At 45.2% G+C, this 15,320-nt stretch overlaps 1 pseudogene; it reads right to left on the bottom strand.

Annotated features, from left to right (window-relative positions):
- Positions 1–4,611: 4,611 nt before the first annotated feature.
- On the bottom strand, positions 4,612–10,972 carry LOC101960879 (neuropeptide Y receptor type 4-2-like; annotated as a pseudogene).
- Positions 10,973–15,320: the final 4,348 nt, after the last annotated feature.

Here is a 15,320-nt window from a genome sequence, read left to right as displayed (position 1 = left end):
TCTACCATCATGTTCAGGGTGTATTGCAAGAGTAAGATGAGAGTCTGAGAGGATAGAGCTCAGATGAGAACTGTATTCCTTTCCCAAAGTCACCAGAAGACTCCAGAAACTCTGGAGTGCCCCCACATCCAAGGAAACATATTGCAGCCCACACCTGGTAAATTGTCCCAGATGTGAGGTAAGCTCTCCTACATGGTAGCACATCCCAGCTTCCACTGAACCTGGAGTCTCATGGCCCAGCCTCTGCCTGAGCCCTGGGGAGGCACCAGCTTCAGCAATCCTAAGGTGGTGGCAAGCAGAGAGTAGCCAGAGACCAAAGGATTTGATGTAAGGCTACTCCACACACCAGCTCTGTGGCCTTGAGCAAATGCTCAAAGAGATCTTCTCTGAGTAGCACCTGCCAGGAAGGAAGCTACTGCCCTTCATCTCCCAGCACCAGTGACAGATCCCACTTCACGACTGAGGACTGAGGTTCTGCACTCCCCTGTCAGTGTGGCCAGCTGCTCCCTAGTGGAGCCTGCCAACACAAGGCACCAGAGGGAAACTGAAGCTGGGGCAAGGTTGGGTTTGCCCCTCCCTATTGCTGCTTCCCCTAGGAGCAGGACCTGTTGAGGCTCCTTCCTCCAGAGGTGGCTGCTCCTTCCCCCAGCTGTAAAGGGATCCTGTTTGCAGTTTTCCAAGACCTCCAGAGCCAGCCCCCTGGTGACCCCGGTACACTCAGGCCCCTCTTCCAAGCCCAACCTCTTCTCATTTTTTGGCCTAATAACAATAACAATAATAGGGTCTAGCATGCTAAGCACTTCATCACTCAGGAAGGAGGGAATCCCATCAGTTATTTCAACAGAATTTCATGTAAAAACCTCTGAAGTTCATAAAAAATGTTGACTGGATGATTGTAAAAATTCAAAGACAGGATGCTTAGCTGTCACAGAGGGATGAACCATGGGAAGCAGTTTCCATGCTAGGACTGGGAAAGATGCCTTTTAACAAGGCATACATATGTAGTTATTCATATACAGACTAAAAATTAAAAAAAAGATTCCCCAAAATGTAAGCAGTGATTATCTTTGAATGCTAGAACTGATGATTTCCTTAAAAAAGAAAGAAAAAAAAAACACTTGTGGCTGGGGATGTGGCTCAAGCGGTAATGCGCTCTCCTGGCATGTGCCGGGCGCTGGGTTCCATACTCAGCGCCACATAAAAATAAAATAAAGATGTTGTGTCCACTGAAAACTGAAAAATAAATATTTAAAAATTCTCTCTCTCTCTCTCTCTCTCTCTCTCTCTCTCTCTTAAAAAAAAACTTTATTTCTGTATATACTGCATATGTTCAAGGATGAATATGATTACTTTTACACTGGAGAAAACAAGTCAATATTATTTCTTAAGAGAGGAAGGGCTGGATTTAGGCAGATTTAAACTTTCACAACCAGGATTCTGTAAGATGATGCACTCTGAGGGTTCTCAGGCAGTCTTTGTGGGTGTGAGTCTCCAATCCCAACCATGATGCTCCCCTGTAGGAAGGTTAACTCCCATTGCAATTGGCAAGGTCAATTTCTGGCCCCTCTGGGAGCTTAAGAGATACTGAGAGGTACCAACATTCACTGAAGCAATTTCTAAACTTATCAAAAATGATGTCCAGAAAGAAGGAAAACTGTTGTTGATATATTTTAAATGAAATAGAGAAAAATGCCAATGGACATATTTCCTTTGAGTGGAAATACGTAAATATGCGTTTAGCAAGGAATGACAAGGCTTCACAAGCAACACATCCACAGGAAGCCAGAGATGAGATGACCAACCAAAACTGAGTCACCTTTTTCCATAAGGGCAGTTTTGAAGACACAGGTCGGGAATGAAGATTTTACTCTAATTCCCAGAGTGGGTGTTTATAGGTGCTCACCCAGTAACCCTAAGTTCCAGGTTAATCTGTTTCCTAGAGCAAAGCTTCTTAACTTTAATGTGCATGTAGTAAGCTGTAGATTTTTGACAAAATATGGATTATTATTTAGCAGGTCTGGAATGGAAACAATAATTCAACATATCTGACACCAGTGAGTAAGGCTGAGGCTGCTAGTTTTCTGACTATACTTTGGGTAGCAAGTACCTAGTATCTTGCATCAAAGCAATGGGGATCATTGGGAACCAAAAACAGAAAACAGCCATTCAACTGTGCTGTGCCACACTAAACAAGGGAAGAGGAGCATAGAACATGGTCAGTGAGACTTCTACCCACCACCCAATCCCTAATAACAAGTACCTTCATACTCAGTCTGATGCTTCTGTCCTCACATATGCCAGCACCATAAAGCATCTTTGTCTCCAAGCATCTTGGCACCATTGAGATTGATAATGAGAAGCAAACTTCAGGCCCTTGCATGAGATCATCTGGAGAAGCATGAGGACCTCAATTCTTTGGAAAACTTGAACAATGACATCTTGCCAGGAGGTATGCCAGAGTCTGGGCTTTGCTTACAGATGGTCACCTGGATCAGTCAGCAGCAGATGGCACCAGAGGATAAGCACAAGCTGTGTCCAATAGAGTGGCTCAAAAAATCACCTCAAAATCCCAGACAAAGTTTTAAAGAAAGAAACTAAAAGGGAAGAACACAGATGACTCAAAGAGCACTTGTCTCAGGAGTCACTTGCACAAGTTCTTTCAGGGCCTGGACCAAATATATCATGTGACTGCTCAGTCTGCTGCTGCCTCATCCTTTGCTAGATCACCTAGACCAGCATTGGCTTCTCACAGTGAGGATCCTTGAAGGTTCTGGCACTGAATACCTTGTCCCAGGGGACCATGCTGTGTCCAGTCACTGTCCATTCCATTGCAGGGTAGCTCTTATTAGAAAGGCTAGGACATCACATTCAAGGTGGCCCAGGAACGATCTTGACATGTCCTTCTGTAAGAACAGGCTGTGCGTCCATGCCAAGCATTGGACCTGGTTCAGGATCAAGGGAACTGGGCCTTGACCTCCATGAGGGAGACATTCACATTCACTTTCTCCATCTCTCCTACTCCTGTCAGCCAGGGCCTCCTTAAGTGAGACTCAGGAATCCCTGTCCCTACTCCTGCTGAAGGGTACTGGGATGCCAATGTCCTGGGAACACTTTGACAAAACCATGGCCTGTGGCCTAGGGCAAGTCATCTCAGTGGTCAGGGCATGGATGAAGGAGGCTGTAGACACAGCCTTAAGGACTGTAGGCCTCTGTAGTGAGGCAGCACAAGGGAGCGCCACAGAGTTTGTATCCAGGGTTTTCGTCAAGAGAGATCCTGGCAGGCAGAAAGGGTAAGTAACAGACTATAGGGACAGCAGCCTGACCCCTGACTCCTTTCCATGCTGGACCATAGCACGGCACGTGGCTGTGGCCTAATACTCAGCTACAAATGGCATCTTCACCATTGATCTGCAAGGGAAATCTTTTCTGGAGATCTCTCCCTGTGCCAGAACTTGTCCTAGGCATGGAGGGTAAGCGCTCTATGGCAATACAGAGGTCATTCACCAGGTGTTGACAATCTCATCAAGGAGAAACACTTGCAAGTTTATGTCCAAAAAGGTAACAGACACAGTGAATGAAAAAAATAATGTAGTAGGGTGTGAACTGTAGAAACTCCTTCTGCAAAGGGCCCTGAGGACTCAAGACTACCAGGATCTGTCCTCTTCAGATAATGGCATAACAGTAATCACACTGCCTGGAATCTACGGAATTCTTGCCACTTGTGAAGCACATACACACACATGTCATCTCTCCCAGCGGGCAGGGGGTGACCAAGGTTCAGAGCTCTTTCTCCAAAGGTTACTTTCCTCACTTCACAGTTGCCTCAAGGTTTATGGTGGGGGAAAACTCCCTGGCTTCCCAGGCCAGGCATCTGCTGCTGAGATAATACAATGAACCCTTTCTGTCATAGACAGACACCTCTGGCTCTGCCATCCTGTAGCTCAAGCCCCAAGGTGCACCATGAACTGCAGAATCTGGAACAAAATCCTCCCAAAAATAAACAGCAGAACTATCCGAGGGTCAGGCTTCACAAGGCAAATAATGCAAAAATGGAAGCTTGCCAGACTATCTGGGCCCTAAAATCCAGAAATGATGGGTGTTAAGGTTTAGATGTGATGTCCCCCAAAAGCTCAGTGTGAGACACTGCAAGAGAGCTTGGAGGAGAAATGATGGGGTATAGTCTTCACCTAATCAGTGAATTAATCCCTGATGGGGTTAACGGATTAGTAAATGGAGGCAGGTGGGTGTTGCTGGAGGAAGTAGTTCTTTGGGGGCGTGGCTATGAGGTATATATTTTATATCTGGGGAGTGGAGTCTCTCTCTGCTTCCTGATCTTCATGTGAGCTGGTTTATTCTACCACAGTCTTCTGCCATGATCCTCTGCCTCACCTCAAGACATGAGGAATGGAGCCTGTTGATTATGGATTGAGAACGCTGAATTTGTGAGCCCCTAATAAGCCTTTACTCCTTTACAATTGTTCAGGTTGGGGTCTTTTAGACACAGCAGGAAAAAAGCTGACTAAACAATGGGGTTGCCAGCTTGCAGCATGTCCAATTAGCTATATTGAAAGGCCTGGCAAGGAAAATAGAAGAGAGAATCCTAGGGCCTGTTTAAATGGGGTTGGATCTTCCACTTAGCCTCAAAGACTCAGAGCACTGTGAACAGGGGCAAATGCTCAACTCCTCCAAGGGGGAACTCTGTTGGAAGGTCAGCACCAGGGCCTTGACCTCCTTCTTGAAGTTGGCATCGAGAAAGACATGAATTAACAGGTTGACACAGGTAGAGGCTGTGGCAATCATGTGGCACGCCAAGAAGATGAGGTTTCTGTGACAGACAGGGATGACTTCATGATGCCAGTCCTCCAGGGTACTGGACACACGCAAGGGCAGCCAGAATATGGCAAAATCAGCCACCTTTGCCATGAGCATCCAGCTGATCATTCTCATGTGCCCAGCTTGCCAGCTGTAGGTGCCCTGGGGGAACACACACCCCTGCTCCACAGGCGCTGGTAGTTATGTCCACAGCAGATCAGAATAACGCCCAGAGGGGTGCAGTACTGGAAGAGAAGAAAGTGGTACAGCTAATGCCATGGTGGTACAGATACAGTACAGACCACCTTGTCCAGCAGAAAATCCAGAGCCTTGGAGTGGTTGTTGTGGAAGACGTTCTCCAGGACACTGTTGGTCAGAAAGGGCAAGGAAAGGAAGCAGGCAATGAGCCAGATGGCCACAATTCCCATGGAGGCCTGGGAGATGCTGGGCTTCCAGCCCGTTGGGTTGATAATGAGCTGATGCCTCTCCAGGGCCACAAGGACAAGTGAGAGGATGGACACTGTCACTGATGCACACTGGATGAAGGCTTGCATCTTGTGAGGACCTTGCCAAAGATCCAACCAGTAGTCCTGTGAGTGGCTGGCAGATGAGGCCCCTGAGGAAGTCAGAGAAGGCCAGATTGACATGAGCAGATTGATAGCATTGTTCTTCTCCTTTTCTTCATGATCAAAGGTTTCCTAGGACCCCCACAGTGGTAGAAAGTGATGATGAAAGCCGTCGGGTTCACAGAATCTTGGCAGTGGTCAGAGAAGTTATATAGGACATCCTTGGATTGGCTCCTGTTTTCACCCTGTGGGGATCCTGGAAAGCACAAGGCCAGGAAGTGAGAGGTGTTCAGGGTGGATGTGAGAAGATTCCAGGAGCTCTTGAACTAAGCAGCCCACTTCACAGGTGAAGCCTGTGAGGCAGACAGACAAATGGGACTCAGGGATCATGCCTCCAGAATGGAATCCAGGGAGAAGCACGGTCCACGGAGAAGGTTCTTAGCTGCTTCCGTCCCAATAAATGGACAATAGGAGCTGTCACCCAAGGAACTGGGACAATCAGAGCTATAACCTAAGCTCAAGGGAAGAGACTGGCATCTAATAGTCATTACCTTCTAGGAAGCACTTTTGCATGTTGGGGATCATGTGTGGTGTTTTGTATATGTTAGCTGGTTTACTCTGAAAGGTATATATCAACCCATTTCATTGATGAGGAATCTAAGATTCAGAGACGTGAGAGGCAACTTGCCCCCAGCCACACAACTAATAAAAAATGGGTCCCAGATACAAACCGAGGTCTGTGTGATGCCAGAATTTGTTCTATATATTCCTTCTTACCTCAGAATTCATCTGTTTTGATGATAAAGTAGTTGGGGAGTTGTATGCAGAGTTTAGAGGCAGAATTGTTCAGAAAATCCCTTGACACATTTTACCATTTGGAGGCAACAATAAATGTTTCTGTTCACTTCATGCTCTTCAGGACAGAAGAATTTCTTGGAACTCAAGACAAGCACCCTCTTGGTCTCAGTCCCTACCTGCCAGGCCAGCCATATTTCTCAGGTGACAACTTGTCAAAGGTGATGACTTTCAGGTATGCAAATACTAGCTCCCCAGCACACCAGTATATATCTGCTCTCATTATTGTTCATGAACATCTGGTCAAGGACATCTCGCTCCCTGGATCCCACACCGTGTGTATGCTCAAGTCACCTGATGTACTTTGCAGTTCCTAAACGCACCAGATTGTTCCACACTTCCATGCCTTGCCACAGGCTATTCATTCTCCCTGGAGCCTCCTCAGCACAAGGGGCCACTCCAATATTAAGTTGGAATTTGGACTCAAGAGCCTCAAAGAAGTGATTCCAATGACAGACATTGTGACATTGAAGAGTCCCCTGCTCTATCACAGCATGCATCACTATGACCCACCACACAGTCTCAGAGGTTCTCTAGTTATCATTAGTCCCATAAGGTCCCAGTTCTCAATCTTCATTAAACATCAAAATTATTTGGGAGCATATTGAAAGGACAGATTTCAGGGCTCCTCTCCCTGGAATACAATTAAGTGAGTCTGGGATGGGGCCCAAGAATCCATATTTTCACAAGTGGCCTAAGGGATTCTGATGAACATGATTGTCAGGCCCTATTTTGAGAAACACTATTCATGGAGGAACATCCTATTTGAGATATTCTATAATTCTGTTATATTAGCAACACTTATTTTTTTAACATAGCTGTATCCTTCCTGAGCAACTTCTAACTTAAAGGCAATTCTTACAGAGTGAGGTCAGATTAGACATAGATTAATAACAATTTATCAGCTGTCATAGATGTCACTCATTGTACATTTGACTTATAGAGATGAGTCTTGTTTGACTTATAGAAATGAGCCACTTACAAGGTCAAATCAGGAATTTGCTTGACAGCTTACAGTCTGGTTATTTAGGTTCTGGATTTCAAGAGGCTGAACAGTTTTGCCAGCACCATGGTTTTGTAGCAAAAAAGCACTATTTGGAGTTAAACATGACACAAGGAAATATACCAGGGCAAAACACAAAGTTCAAAATTTGAGGTAGAAAAGCAAGCCACAACTGCTACTGTTGTACTGGCTTCAGATGCAGCAAATAGGAGACACACCCCAAGGATCTCACTGACCCTTAGCCAGAGCAGAGCAAGGTCATCAGTGAGGGGCAACACCAGAAAATTCAAACTACCAACTATAGCATGATCAGAGGGGAGTTACGGGGAGGGAGGGATCCAGAAAATAGTCACTGCTTCATTCATTCATCTACTCAATCAATATGTGTCAAGCCCTAGTCTAGAGACAAGGGCTGCAAAGATGACTCAGATAGCCAGGGCCATCCCAGAGGAGGGAATCAGACCACTAGGAATGAAGATGGACCTCAATGTCACACTGTTATTGCCCAAATCAGTAGGAGTGGGGTGCCTGTGAGTTGGCAGATGAGAGAAGGGGCAGAGAGCACGGAGATGACAGGAGTGACATTGATCTGGATCTCCAAGACTGAAGAGGAATCACTCTTACAAATAGACAAAAAAGAGGGGGCTGAGAATACCATGGTGCAGAGACAGGAAAGAGGAAAGCTTCCTGCAGAACAGCTACAAGTTCTGAATAACTGCAGCCAGGGTGGGTGGAAGGAAGCGGCAAATGATGAGGCTAGAAGGGTGGCAAGATCAGGGATGCTAAGTAAGCCACTGAATGCCACATGCTTTCCAGAAAGGTCATCTGGATATACAGAATAGGTTGGTGGAGAGGGAAAGACAGGAGAATAATATCTCTGAAGAAGGCAGCATTGGGAGGCAGTCTGGCTTTCAGCCCCTTCTCAGAGATCCATTGGACAGTTAACTCACAGTGGTCATCAATAGGCTAGGACATCCCATTCCAACAGCACTCACCAGTTCACATGGATGTCTGAGTCTAAATAAGCCCTCTTAGCTGCTTCTGGAGACAAGGCAGAGGGTATGAGAGAGCAATAAAGCAGGATGCAAATGACTGGGGGCCAGGAAAAAAGTGAAACTATCTGCTGGCCCTGCATCTTTCCCCAGAGTGGTAGGGGCTGGGAGGAGCCATCCTGGAGCCAACTCCACAAATTCATGTCTGGAGGAGCCCTGTGTGCACAGGGACTGCAGATGTCCAGAAACACACTCCAGGGGAAAGGGCAGCAGCAATTCAAATCCTTGGGTCCCTGGTCAGCAAGAAGGCTAATTCTTTTAATAGAATGTGCTGGGAGGAGAGGAATACATGAGGGAGGCTCCTACCGCCCCCCCCCCCCCCCACACACACACACAGAGAAAGAAGAAGAAGAGACCCACATCCTTAGTCTTGTGAGAACAATTATGGCTTTGGCTTTGAAACTAAAGGATCTAATCTTAGAAATGGCCAGAGTAAGATCATATAACTATTAAGGGAGTGGGTCACCTGGCAGCTTGTATCTTTGCACAAAGGAAGGGCTATGTGCCTGCTCTTGGGTCACCTCCGGAGTCAAGAACAAGATCCCCTATTGCATAGATACCATCGTGCTATGTGAGAAAAGAGCAGAGCATTGCCCAGTGATCCTCCACATGCCACCAGGGTACATGGTTGCCCTGGGTTCAAATCCCAGCTGTGCCGTCTATGAGAGGGTACTTATGCGAGGATCACTTAAACTGTCTGAGCCTCAGATTCCTCAGCTGGGCAGCGGGCAAGGAGAGTAATACCCTTGTTGCAGAGTGGTCTGGCTCCCTCCCAGGTCAGGGGTGAAGGGACAGATGGAAACATATATATAGGATGTGGGGCTCTCCACTCCTGGCCCTCTTGGGTCAAGGCTTTATCTTGGTTCTTTGATCAAATGGGTGTAATTGGATGGGCCAGCTCCTGTTCAGGAGCTTTACTAGCCACTTGCTAAGAAGTATAGTTCCCCATTTTGTAACCTGGCACTTAATAGGTGCTGATCAAATGTTAGTTCCCTTCCCCACTCATTCCACCAACCCCACCTAAGAGACCTCAGCGGACCACCCCCCCCCTGCACAGCAACAACACAAACCAATTCCCCACCTTGGAAAGGAGACCTCAAGGAGGATCTTTCACCATAGAGGGCTCAAACTTTCCCAGGAGACCAAGGGAAGAGGAGACATCAGCTTTCACTTGCCACCCCACTGCACGCTAGTTCTCACCATAGTCCTGTAATGAAGGTCTTTTTAAGGTGATCCAGATGAAATTGCCATATCTGACCATGTTTGATCACATGTAAAGTTGGCGAATTCACCTGTTCAATATAAAAACAGGTCTGACAAAATGGTCATACACTGGTACCATTGGTCACCAGTGATGAGATCTGCTCCCTCAATTGTTGAAGTCTGAAATTAGAGAAGTACACAGAGGCAAGATATAAAGCAGGGTTTGTTTAAATAGGGGTAACTGACTCCTCCCCAGAAGGAGAAGGGGGCCATTGCAGGTACCCCAAGAAGGGAGGTGTTCTGCCCTTTTTATATTTCATAGGATTCCTTTGTTCCCCTGCTGTCTTCCTCTTTTATCTTTCCCTTCCTGCTTGTGACTAGTCCCAGGAGTGCTCAGTGGGATGGACAAAGGTGGGAAACAGGTAGGCTGAAGGGGGAAGGGCAGGGAGCAGCCCAGGATACACTAATTAACAATCTAATAGCTCCCTGTAGGGAGGGGCAATCTCTGGGACAGGTTACCATAGCAACTGGTTGGAGCAGGGGCAGGTTTTTTTATAAGGATAGAGGAAGGGCTGCAAAGGAATTCACATTTCAATCCCTCAGGGGAGAGTCTCCAACTTTCCAGACTCACTCAAAATTGGCCTCCTTCATCTGACCTGACTCAATTTACCTTTCTAAGCTGACTGCCTGCCTAACTCTGTCTTCACTACCAATATAGTAATATACAGATTCAGTGCAATCTCCATCAAAATACCAATGACATTCTTCACAGAAATAATAATAAAAAAAAATAATGTGAAATTCATTTGGAATGAGGTCCCAAAAAGGCCTCCAAGGTTGTGGCAGTGAGGATTAAATGACAATGCCTCCTTTTCTCCTTTGGAACCAGGTGACACAAAACTCAAATGAAATAGAACAGCATCCCTTACAAAACCTGCTCCTATTTTGAATACACTAACACCATTTCCTTCTGAGGAACACAGGAGGGTAAGATCTGCTCCCAGGGCATCTCCTAAATACTGGACCACAGCTCCCCCATAAAGCCTTCTGGGGCTGCCTATGGAAATGACCCCCTGGAGTTGTGGAGGTGGCACTGCTCTTGCCTCTTTCCCAGGAGCTCAGCCCAGGTCCACACCAAGGTTGAAAGCTTTACATTTAACAGGGCCTGATTGTAACTGTGACTTCCACAAGTATAACCTGAGAATATGTCCTGTCCAGAAACCACTGGACTCCAAGAGGGAGCTCCACGGATTCCTGTCCTCTGGGCAGGCAATAACTGACACTGTCACCTCCTCCTTGTGGGTTGGGCTGCCTGTGGCCTCTGAGGCTTTGTAGTGAGCTCCTGTAGGCAGCTGCCACATGGACACTTCTGAGAATAACTGCCTAAGGTTCATGGGGTCGGAGAAGAGCTGAGGAGCTGAGAAGTTGGAGAAATCAGCAAAGGGCTCTAGCACCAAGAAGAACTTTCTGTTCTTGTTCATCCAGGTAGGCGTGATCATCCCACTGTACGGATGAGAAAATGATCTCAAAGAAGTGGAGTGATTTTTCCTGTCACCAAACTTATAGGTGGCAGGGCTGAGATATGAGCCCAAAGTAGAAGCTATTTCTCCAGGATCATACATACCATCCCTGAGAGGGGTGAGCACTGCACCTAGCAGACATTCCAGAGGAAACTCCCAGGCCTCTCACTGCCTGCTGGACCCTCTGTCTCAGCTGGGGAAGGAAACAGCACCCTCTAGTGGCATCAGAGCCTGCACCCAGGTCTTCTAAAGCCCCTGAAACTCCCTAAGAAAGCAGAGCCAAGGATGAGAAACAGGGAGCCATCCTTCACCACTCTCTAGTGTTCCGGGATAGAAACAAAGTCTGTGAGGCTCCTGGGCCAGGATGCACTCCACAGTCACTGGAGAAGAGGCTGGTAGGACTTTACTTCTGCCATAAAATGACTAGCTTCTCTGATCTTCTGCAGGTTGAGATTGACCTTCCTTAATAGCTGGTGATGGGCCTCACTTCCTGACCCTCAGGTCTTATCCACATGAGTTACCTTGGAGCACTAATATCTCAGCAGTGCGTAACCCTCTTCTGCTAGTGAAGAATTTTCATGGTCCATGACCTCTTTTTGACCTCTCCATCTACAGCAGTTCTGTGTTCTCCTTGGCCCAATGAAAAAGCTGAGGATCAGGAGGAAGGGGATAGGCCCTGAGTACTCTCCTTGCTAGAAGTGTCCTGGGATTTGGGGTCAGGTCTCCTCACTCTGAGAGCAAATATGGGAGTCCTGACAAACTGGGAATTGAAGCCATCTCACTGAAACCTCAAATATCCATTTATAAAATGGAATTAATATTAAATCCACTGTGGGGCTTGTTGTTAGGAGAAATGAGATGAAAATATCTCTCATCACAGTCACTGTCAGATTTGTATCTTTGGCTTCTACTCCCCTCCCTATCCTATTCCAATGAGCAATCTCCATCATTTCTAGTTTGAACTTTCTCCAGCCCATGTTGTAACCCATTCCTCTCGCCTGGATTAGTTCAACAAGGGCCTAAGAGGCCCTGTGAGCTCAGCCATGGTGAACTAAAGTAAGTCTGAGCCTATTTTTCCTTAAGCTGTTCTGTTACTGCCTCCCCCTGAGGTGTCCTGTACTTAAACGCCTCATGTTTAGAGGACATTGTTGAGTGTCAAGTGTCCAGGTTTGTAGATGTTGCTCACTGAGCTAATTTTCCATGTGGAGAACTTCTGTTCATTCTTGGAGACCTCGTCCTCTGTAAAATGTCTCTTCACCTCGCCCCTGCTCATTCCTTTTTGATCCCTTCAGTAGAGATAGACTTAATATTGGAGTTCATTTTGACATAATTACTCATGCATGGAATATAGTTTGTTCAGTTCAGTCTCCAGTACTTCTCTTTTCCCTCCCCTCCTCCCTCCCCGTTTCCTTTTCTCTACTGATCTTTCCTCTATTTATTTATAGTTTTTTTTTTTAATTTAACATGTTGTAGATATGAAGATGACATTCCTTGTGGGAACTTCATGTGCACACAGGAACATTTGTTCAGATTCATTTCATGGCTCCTCCCTGTTTCCATCCATCTCCTTCCTCCTCAATCCCCTTCTACGCCACAGATTTCTTCTATATTCATGGGATTCCCCTGCCAACCGCCCCCTCCCCCTCTCTCTCGTTATTTTGGTCTAGCTTCCATATACTGCCATACTGCCAGCCTTAATTTCTGGGTCTGACTTATGTCACTTAGCATGATGTTTTCCATTTCCACCCATTCACCAACAAATGCCATAATTTCGTTCTTCTTTATTACTGAGAAAAACTCCATTGTTTATATATACTACATTTCTTTATCTATTCAGCTATTAACAGGCACCTTTGCTGGTTACATAACTTGGCTATTGTGAATTGGGCTGCTATAAACATTGGTACGGCTGCATTCCTTTGGTATATTGATGTTGGATCTTTTAGATATATTCTGAAGAGTAGGATGGCTGGGTCATATAGTGGTTCCATTCCTATTCTTTTGAGGAATGTCCATATTGTTTTCTAGAATGTTTTGATTAATTTGCCTTCCAACAATGTTTGGGCATTTCCTTTTCCCCTCATCCTCACCAACATTTGTTGTTATTTGTATTCATGTGTTTGTGTATGTACATGTGTAGTGCATGGGACTGAACCCAGGGCCTCATGTATGCTCTTAAAGCACTCTAACACTGAACTATATCTCCAGCCCCTATAATTTGTGTTCTTGATTATTGTCATTCTGACTGAAGTAAGATGAAACCTCATTGTAGTTTTGATTCACATTTTTCTTATTGCTGGAGATTTTGAACAATTTTACTATTGTTATTATTACATAATTATTGTCATATATTGGCCATGTTTATTTCTTTGAGAAGTGTTTCTTCAGTGTTTAGTATATATTCTGGATACTAATCCCCTGCTGAAGGCCATTCCTCCTTCCCCCTGCTCAAACAGAAGAAATGTATTTTCACTCCCACCCCCATAGCCCCGCCCAACCACCCAACCATCAAAAAGCCTAGATTAAGAAGGGTTTTTGGTGTGAGAACCCAGGACCAGCCCGGATCCACCCACACCAGCCTGCACGGGACCCAAGTTTACAGTAGGCCTGGGTCCACCCTATACCAGTGGGGTAGACACCCACCAGAGCCCAGCCTCTGGAACAAAACTTTCCCTTCCGACCAGCGGACTACCACGGGAGCCTAGGCCCAGCCCAGATTTGCCCTCACAGACTTGTGCAGGACCTAGGTCCAGGGTAGGTCCAAGTTTGCCATCCCCACCTGGGAGGCTAAGCCTAACCCACTTCCATCTTGGAACACTATAGACATCACCATAGCCTTCCCCATACAGTAGACCCTAACTTTTTGACAATAGGCAGAACCTAGAAACAGCTGTATCTCAGAGCAGACATCCCAAAGAGAGTGTGAGGCCCACCATTTCAGCCCCATCTCTGTAAAACATTGCTTCCATCTTGAGGCACCTCAATTATTATCTCGAGTTACCTTGGCTATTGCCACCACCAACTTTAGATGCAGCAGCATATATTGAGGGACACCAGCAGGTTCTGGAAGCCCAACATCAAGGTGAGGTACAGACAATCTGCACAGGTACTACAAGAAAATAGGGAAGAAACTGTAATATCTCAGATCTACACTGCAAGAAAGGAAGACACATAGACAACATGAAAAACAAGGGAGGAAAGTGCCCCAAACAAACCAGAACTCTATAATAACAGAATCCATAAACAGAAAAGTTGATGAAATGTCAGAGAAGGAGTTCAAAAGGTTCATAATTAAAATGATCTGTGAATTAAAGAATGACCTAATGAGCAAATACAGGCAAAAATTGATCATTCCATCAATGAGATAAGAGAGCAAATACAGGTAGCAAATGATTACTTCAAGAGAGATATAGAGACTCTGAAAAAAAAACCAGTCAAAAATCCTTAAAATGAAGGATATAATAAACCAAATAAAAAACTCAATAGAAAGCATAACCAACAGACTAGATTACTTGGAAGAAAGAACATCAGATAATGAAGATAAAGTATACAATCGGGAAAATAAAGTTGATCATACAGTGAAGAAAGTTAGGAACCATGAACAGAACATCCAAGAATTATGGGACAGCAACAAAAGACCAAACTGAGGGAGTTATTGGGATAAAGGAAGGCACAGAGTTTCAAACCAAAGAAATGCACAATCTTGTCAATGAGATACTATCAGAAAAGTTCCCAAGCATGATGAACAAATTGAAAAACCAAATACAAGAGGCGTACAGGACATCAAATGTACAAAATTACAACAGATCTACACCAAGGCACATTATAATGAAAATGCCTAGCATACAGAATAAGGATAGACTCTTAAAAGCCACAAGAGAGAGGAATCAGAACACATATAAGGGGAGACCAATTCATATCTCAGCAGATTTTTCAACCCAGACCCTCAAAGCCAGGAGATCATGGAACAACATATACCAAGATCTGAAAGAAAATGGATGCCAACCAAGAATCTTATATCCACCAGAACTAAGCTTTAGATTTGATGATGATAAAAACCTTCTATGATGAACAAAAGTTAAAAGAATTTACAACTAGAAAGCCTGCACTACAGAACATCCTTAGCAAAATATTTCATGAAGAGGTAATAAAAAACAATGATGAAAATCAGCAGAGGGATGGATTACACTAAAGGAAAATCTATTTATAGGAGAAACCAAGTCACGTTAAATAGCAAAAATAAACAAAAATGACTAGGAATACAAATCATGTTTCAATAACAACCCTGAATGTTAATGGCCTAAACTCA

The sequence above is a fragment of the Ictidomys tridecemlineatus genome, chromosome 1, assembly GCF_052094955.1.
Source record: "Ictidomys tridecemlineatus isolate mIctTri1 chromosome 1, mIctTri1.hap1, whole genome shotgun sequence".
NCBI lineage: Eukaryota > Metazoa > Chordata > Mammalia > Rodentia > Sciuridae > Ictidomys > Ictidomys tridecemlineatus.
This window is presented reverse-complemented; position numbering and strand designations above follow the sequence as displayed.